This window comes from Heptranchias perlo, unplaced genomic scaffold, assembly GCF_035084215.1.
Source record: "Heptranchias perlo isolate sHepPer1 unplaced genomic scaffold, sHepPer1.hap1 HAP1_SCAFFOLD_173, whole genome shotgun sequence".
Classification (NCBI taxonomy): Eukaryota; Metazoa; Chordata; class Chondrichthyes; order Hexanchiformes; family Hexanchidae; genus Heptranchias; species Heptranchias perlo.
In genome coordinates, this window is record NW_027139001.1 from 97,985 (window position 1) to 106,069 (window position 8,085).

The window sequence follows — 8,085 nt, forward strand, 5'->3', positions numbered from 1 at the left end:
CTTCTCCACCTGGGACAGGTGGGTGGTGGAGGGGGGGATCTGGGTCGGTCCAGCTGGACGGGGCGGTCCTGCTTCTGCTCGGCCAGCATGGCCAGACCCAGTTTTCTCAGTGTATTGGACAGGTAGAAACTCAGCACGTAGGGACCCTTGGTGTTTGCAGACCGGGGCACCACACACATCCGTAGGCAGCCACGCGCAAAGGTGTCCATCAGTATCAAGGCAGCATTGGGGACGCTTCTGCCACCTTTGTCTGGAGGGCTTGTACACGGTGTCCCTGTGGACGCGTTCTCCAGACAAAGTGGAAGATAGCTCGGATGACTTTGGTGACGGAGCTGTGGGAATGGGCCAGACCTGGGCCACGTAGAACAACACCGCGAGTACCTCACACCTTATCACCAGGTTCTTGTTGGCTACGGTGAGAGAGCGTCCCCTCAATATACCAAGGTTCTGTTTGGCCTTGGCAACCAGCTCCTCCCATTTTTTTGGTGGAGTCTTGGGGCCTCGAAACCGATCTCCAGCACCATCAGGTTGCCGGACCTGACGGCGAAAGGGACAAAGAATCGGGTCTCCCACCTGCCATAGAACATCGCCTCACTCTTACTGCGGTTCACACTGGACCCTGAGGCCAGCTCGAGGCGTTCGCAGATGCCCATCAGTCTGTGAACCGACTGCTGATCGGAGCAAAAGACAGTGACGTCATCCATGTACAAGGAGGCCTAAACCTGAGAGCCTCCACTGCCTGGGATCGTCATCCCCCTGATACCTGTGTCCTTCCTGATGGACACCCCAAACACATGAAAAAGACCGCAGAGAGAAGACAGCCCTGCCTGACTCCAGATTTAATTGGAAAACTCTCTGACTCCCGCCCATTGATTAGGACTGCGCTATGGATGTCCATATAGAGCAGTCGGATCCAATCGCGGATTCCCTCCCCAAACCCTATTTTGTAGAGCGTGTCCATCATGTATGTGTGGGATATTATGTCGAAGGCCTTCCCCTAGCCCAGGCTGAAGAGGCAGGTGTTCACCCCTCTGCCCTGGACGTAGGCTTACGTATCCCAGAGCAGTACAAGGAGGTCGTCCTGCCGGGTAAATTACAGGTCTGATCGGGGTGGTTCACCCACTCCAGAGCAGATTCGAGCCTGTTGGCGATGGCCTTCGACAGAATCTTGTAGTCAGCATTAGCAGGGAAATGTGTCGCCAATTTCTGATTTATTCCCTCTCCCCCTTCTGCTTTCAGATGAGGGTGATGATGTCATTTCTCATGGACTCTGATATGCTGCCTGCCAGAAGCATACCCCCGTACACTTACAGTAGGCCTGTGCCAATCCAATCCCACAAAGCCGAGTACAAATCAACCGGTAAACCATCGCTCCCCGGAGTTCTACTCTTCTCGAAGGACTGGACGGCCTTTGTCAGCATCGTCCGAGGTCAGTCGCCGATCCATGCTCTCCCGCTCGCTGTCCTCTAAGACCTCCGTGACAGAGGACAGCAAGGTTTGAGAGGCCGTGCTGTCTCTGGGCTTCGCGTCATACAGCCCGGCATAAAAGGACTTGCTGATCGTCAGTATGTCTGTCTGTGAAGACGTCACGGAGCCCTCTTCCTCCTTCAGGCTGCTGATCACCAGAGGTCCCTCTGAAAGAAGAAACACGAGCACTTCTCGCACTGCCCCACGGAGCGGACTCTGGACCGAAAGGTGATCTTCGAGGCCTCGGAGGTGAAGCTCGAGACTTGCTGATCCTTCAACTCTCTGAGTTCCTCCCGGACATCGATCCCCATCGACTGCAGCTGGAGCAGATCCTGCATGCGTTTCTGGAGCTGGGACAATTTCCTCTGTCTCTCTCTCGCCCCTTTAACTGGACGGTTCAAACCGTGAGATCAGAGGGTGAGGCCCCTTTAACTGGACAGATCAAACCGTGAGATCAGAGGATGAGGCCCCTTTAACTGGACGTTTCACACCGTGAGATCACAGGGTGAAGCCTCTTTAACTGGACGGGTCATACCGTGAGATCAGAGGGTGAGGCCCCTTTCACTGGACGGGTCACACCGTGGGATATCAGGGTAAGGCTCTGTGATTCCAGGTGATATTTCCTCGCTCGACTAATTTAAATATGTGAGGTGGCGAGAGTGTTGGAGAAATGAAGGCTTGAGATGGCAGAAGCACAGGGTCTCAGCAGCAGTGTGACCAGGACTGTACTTTGTAACTGGTGCAGGGAAACAGCAGTGGGAACTGAAATCACAAAATCACAAGAGACTTAGAGGTCCATGTATATAGATCATTAAAATGCCATGGACAGGTACAGAAAATATTCTTAGAAGGCTATTGGAATGCTGGTCTTCATATATATAGAGGACTGGAATACGTGGGTAGAATTATGCTACAGCTATACAAAGTCCTATACACCTGGAGTACTGTGTTCAGTCCTGGGTGCCACACCTTAGGAAGGACATATTGGCCTTGGGAGTGCAGAGCAGATTTACTGGAATGATACCTGGACACTAAGAGTTAAATTCCGAGGAGAGAGTAAACAAACCAGGCTTGTATTCCCTGGAATTTAGAAGATTAAGGGGTAATTTGATTGCAGTTTTCAAGGTGTTAAGGGGACCTGGTCGGATCGAAAGAGAGAAATTATTTCCGCTGTTTGGGCTGTCGAGGACTAGGGGACATAGCCTGAAAATTAAAGACAGGATTTTCAGGAGTGAAGTTCGGAAACACTTCTGCAGGGAAAGGGTGGGAGAAGTTTGGAAATCTCTTCCTCAAACAGCAGGTGATGCTAGCTCAAATATTAATTTTAAATCTGATATTGAAAGATTTATGTTAACCAAATGTATGAAGGGATATGGGGCTAAGGCTGATATGTGGAGTTAGGTCACAGATTAAGCATGGTCTCATTGAAAGGTGGAACAGGCTCGAGGGGCCAAATCGCCTAATCCTGTTCCGATCTTCCAATGTACCTATGTGTCAGCTTTCTGTGTTTATAAACACTTCACTATATTTCACTCCGTCGCCAACACTGTGAAGCCTCCCCTGGTGTATCAGCTTTCAGTGTTTATAAACACTTCACTGTATTTTTCTCCATGTCCAACACTGTGAGGCCTCCCCTGGTGTATCAGTTTTCAGTGTTGAAAAATACTTCACCGTATTTCACTCCGTGTCCAAAACTGTGAGGCTCCCCTGGTGTGTCAGCTCCCTGTGTTTATAAACACCTCAATGTATTTCACTGCATTTCTAACTCTGTGAGGCCTCCTCCGATGGGTCAGCTCTCCATTAATAAATATTTCAATACATTTCTAACACTGTGAGGCCTTCAGTGTTTATAAACACTTCACTATTTCACTCCGTGTCCAACACTGTGAGGCCTCCCCTGGTCTATCAGCTTTCAGTGTTTACAAACACTTCACTGTATTTCACTCTGTCTCCAACACTGTGAGGCCTCCCCTGGTGTATCAGCTTTCAGTGCTTATCAACACTTCACTGTATTTCACTCCGTGTCCAACACTGTGAGGCCTCCTCTGGCATGTCAGTTCCCCGTGTTTATAAACACTTCAATGTATTTCACTGCATTTCCAACACTGTGAAGCCTTCCCCGATGTGTCACTCTCACTGGGCTATAAACTGGGTCGTGTAACGCCCGTTGTCTCGGCGCTATGAGGCCTCCTTATGCGCCCAGGTGGCGTCCGGAATGCGCGCGCATAAATCTAGCGTGACATGCTCCCACTGACACGATGGGATAACATGTTGAAAGTAGTCGCTTATTAATAGCAGGGACAAACACTCCAGTGACACAATTAGGGCCCATGGAGACTGACATTAATTACAGTCACTGAACAAACAGATCCATTTATCAACTTTAAATCCAACAATGTTTATATCACAAGAAATATTTAACCAAATATTACACAGATGGAAAGCGCAAAGCCCAGTATATAATTTTAATAAATATTTGGAAGAAGAGAATCTATGAGACCCACAGTCTGACAGCACTGATGTGAAGGGAGAGAAGCTTTATTTACAGATTGCAGATTATTTCTGAGTGAAATCCTTCAATTTCAGAGAGTTTCTACCCACTTCACAAGGGTTGGGTTTAAACTCAGAGATGGGAACTGAACCATTCTACTGGTCAGTTTGGAGACCATTCTGTGAATATTGGTACAATCTCTGGATACGCCGTCAATATTGGCAAGTCTATGGGCCCTCTTGTAAATATCGGGGCAGTCTCTGGATCTACCTGTAAATAATGGCACAGACTTTGAATTCTACTGTAAATATTCGCACACTCTATGGATTTCCCTTCAGTTATTCATACAGACTATGAGAAAGGCTCTGGATACTTTAAAATATTGATCCACTTCTGGATTTCCTGACACAATCTGTGGACTGTCTAAATGTGTACACTGCCTAGTAACATTGTAAATATTGAACCTGCACCACAGACCCCTGTAAATATTGATATAGACTGGTTACTGCGGAATGTATACAATCCCTGGCAGCACTTTATATATTGACTCACTCTCACAGACCTCTGTAAATACTGGCTCAATCTGGGAACTCCCTGAATATCTACAATCATTGGTAGGCCTTTATATATTGACTCACTCTCACAGACCTCTGTAAATACTGGCACAATCTGGGGACTCCCTGAATATCTACAATCCTTGGTACGCCTATATATATTGCTCACCCTCACAGAATCTTTTAAATACTGGAACATTCTGGGGACACCCTGAATATCTACAGTCCTTGGGACCACTTTAGATATTGACTCACTCCCATGGGAACCTGTAAATACTGACACAATCCAGGTTCTGTCATAATATCTACAGTCCTTGTTACCACTGCAAATATCGACTCACTCTCACAGGCTCCTGTAAATACTGACACATTTTGGGGACTGTCTCAATATCTACAGTCATTGGTACCCCTTTATATATTGACTCATTCTCACAGACCCGTGTAAATGCTGACACAACCTGCAAACTGTCTGAATATCTACAGTCCTTGGTACCCCTTTATATATTGAATCACTCTCAAAGACCGCTGTAAATACTGACACAATCTGGGAACTCTTTGGATATCACCAGTCCTTGGCACCCCTTTATATATTAACTCACTCTCACAAACCATTGTAAATACTGTCACATTCTGGGGACTTCCTGAATATCTCCAATCCTTGGTACCTTATTACATATTGACTCACTCTCAGAGATCCCTCTACTTAATGACACAATCTGGGAACTCAATGAATATCTAAAGTCCATGGCATCATTTTATATGTTGACTCAAGCTCACAGACCCCTGTAAATACTGGCACAATCTAGCAACTGTCTGAATAGCTCCAGTCCTTGGTATCCCTTTATATATTACAGGGAGGCCGTAATTACTACGGACAGAGTGCAGAGAAGATTTACAATAATATTGCCAGGTCTTGAAAATTGCAGAGAGTTTGGATAGGCTGTGTTTTTTTTTTCCTGGAGCAGAGGAGGCTGAGGGGAGACTTGATTGAGGTGTACAAAATTATGAGGGGCCCAGATAGAGGAGACAGGAAGTATCCGTTCCCCCTCACGGAGAGTTCAAGAACTCGAGGACATAGATTTAAGCTGATTGGCGGACGGATTAGAGGGGACATGAGGAAAATCTTTTTTACCCAGAGTGTGGTGGATGTTTGGAATTCGCTGCCCGAATTGATGGTGGAGGCAGGGACCCGCAACTCTTTTAAAAAGTACATACACCTGCACCTAAAGTGCTTTAAGCTGCAGGGCTACTGACCGGGTGCTGGAAGGTGGGATTGGAATGGGCACCTGGTTGTTGTTCGAGCCGGCGCGGACACGATGGGACGAATAGCCCCCTTGTGTGCTGTATCTATTCTCTGGTTCTATGGTTCTATATTGATTCAATCTCGCAGAACCCTGTAAACACTGTCACAGTCTGGGAACTTCCTGATTATCTACAGTCCTTGGTGCCCCTTTATTTATTGGCTCACTCTCACAGAACCTTGTAATAATGACACAATATGGGGACTCCCTGATTGTCGACAGTCCTTGGTACCACTGCAAATATCGAGTCACTTTCACAGACCCCTGTAAATACTATCACAGTCTGGGGACTTCCTGCATATCTACAGACCAAGGCACCCTTTTACATATTGTCTCACTCTCAGACATCACTCTACACACTGACACAATCTGGGAACTGTCTGATTATCCACAGTCCATGGCATCCTTTTATATATTGACTCACTCTCACAGACCCCTGTAAATACTGACACGATCTGGGGACTTCCTGCATATCTACAGTCCAAGGCAACCTTTTACATGTTGTCTCACTCTCAGAGATACCTCTGCAGACTGACACAATCTGGGAACTGTCTGAATATCTACAGTCCTTGGCAACCTCTTACATATTGCCTCACTCTCAGACATCACTCTACACACTGACACAATCTGGGAACTGTCTGATTATCCACAGCCCATGGCATCCTTTTACATATTGACTCACTCTCACAGACCCCTGTAAATACTGACACGTTCTGGGGACTCCCTGAATATCTCCAGTCCTTGGTCACCCTATAAATATCGACTCACTCCCACAGACCCCTGTAAATAATGACACAATCTTGGAACTATCTGAATATCTACAGTCCTCGGCACACCTTTATATATTGACTCACTGTCACAGAACCCTGTAAATAATGACACATTCCGGGGACTCGCTGAGTGTACAGTCCTTACAGTCCCTGTAAATGTTGATTCACTCTCATAGGCCCCTGTAAATAATGATACAATTGAGTGACTGTACAAATACATACAGTCCTTGTTACCCCTTTATTTATTGACTCACTCCCACAGACCCCTGTAAATATTATCACAGTCTGGGTACTTCCTGAATAGCTCTTGTCCTTGGTAACCCTGTAAATATCGACTCGCTCTCACAGACCCCTGTAAATAGTGACACAATCTCGGCACTCCCTAAATATGTCCAGTCCTTGGTATCTCTTTATTTAATGAATCACTTTCACAGAACCCTGTAAATAATGACACATTCTGGGGACTCCCTGAATGTCCATGGTCCTTGGTATCCCTGTAAATATCGATTCACTCCCACAGACCCGTCAAAATAATGATACAATCTCGTGACTGTCAGAATATGTACAGTCCTTGGTACCACTGTATTTATTGACTATCTCCCACAGAAACATGATATAGTATGGGGACTCCTTGAATGTCTGCAGTCCTTGGCGCCCCTGTTATTATCGACTCACTCTCACAGACCCCTGTAAATGCTGACACAATCTGGGAACTCTCTGAATATCTACAGCTCTTGGTACCCCTTTATATATTGACTCACTCTCAGAGACCTCTGTAAACATTGACACAGTCTGGGGACTTCCTGAATATCTACAGCTCTTGGTACCCCTTTTATATTGACTCACTCTCAGAGACCTCTGTAAACATTGACATAGTCTGGGGACTTCCTGAACATCTCCAATCCTTGGTACCACTGTAAATATCGTCGAACTCTCACAGACCCTTGTAAATAATGACACAATCTCGGAACTGTCTGGATATTTGCAGTCCTTAGTACCCCTTTATATATTGATTCACTTTCACAGACCCCTCTGAATGCTGACTCAATCTGGACACTGTCGGAATATCTACAGTCGTTGGTATCGTTTTATATGATAACTCACTCTCACAGACCCCTGTAAATAATGACACAATCTCGGAGCTGTCTGGATATTTGCAGTCCTTAATACCCTTTTATATATTGATTCACTTTCACAGACCCCTTTGAATGCTGACTCAATCTGGACACTGTCTGAATATCTATAGTCCTTGGTACCGTTTTATATGTTAACTCACTCTCACAGACCCCTGAAAATAATGACACAGTCTGGGGACTTCCTGAATATCTATAGTCTTTTGTACCCTTTTACAAATTGACTCACGCTTAAAGATCCCTCCACATACTGACACAATCTGGGAACTGCCTGGATAACTACAGTCCTTGATACCCTTTTATATATTGACTCACCCTCACAGATCGCTGTTAATACTGAGACAATCTGGGGACTCCCTGAATATCTAC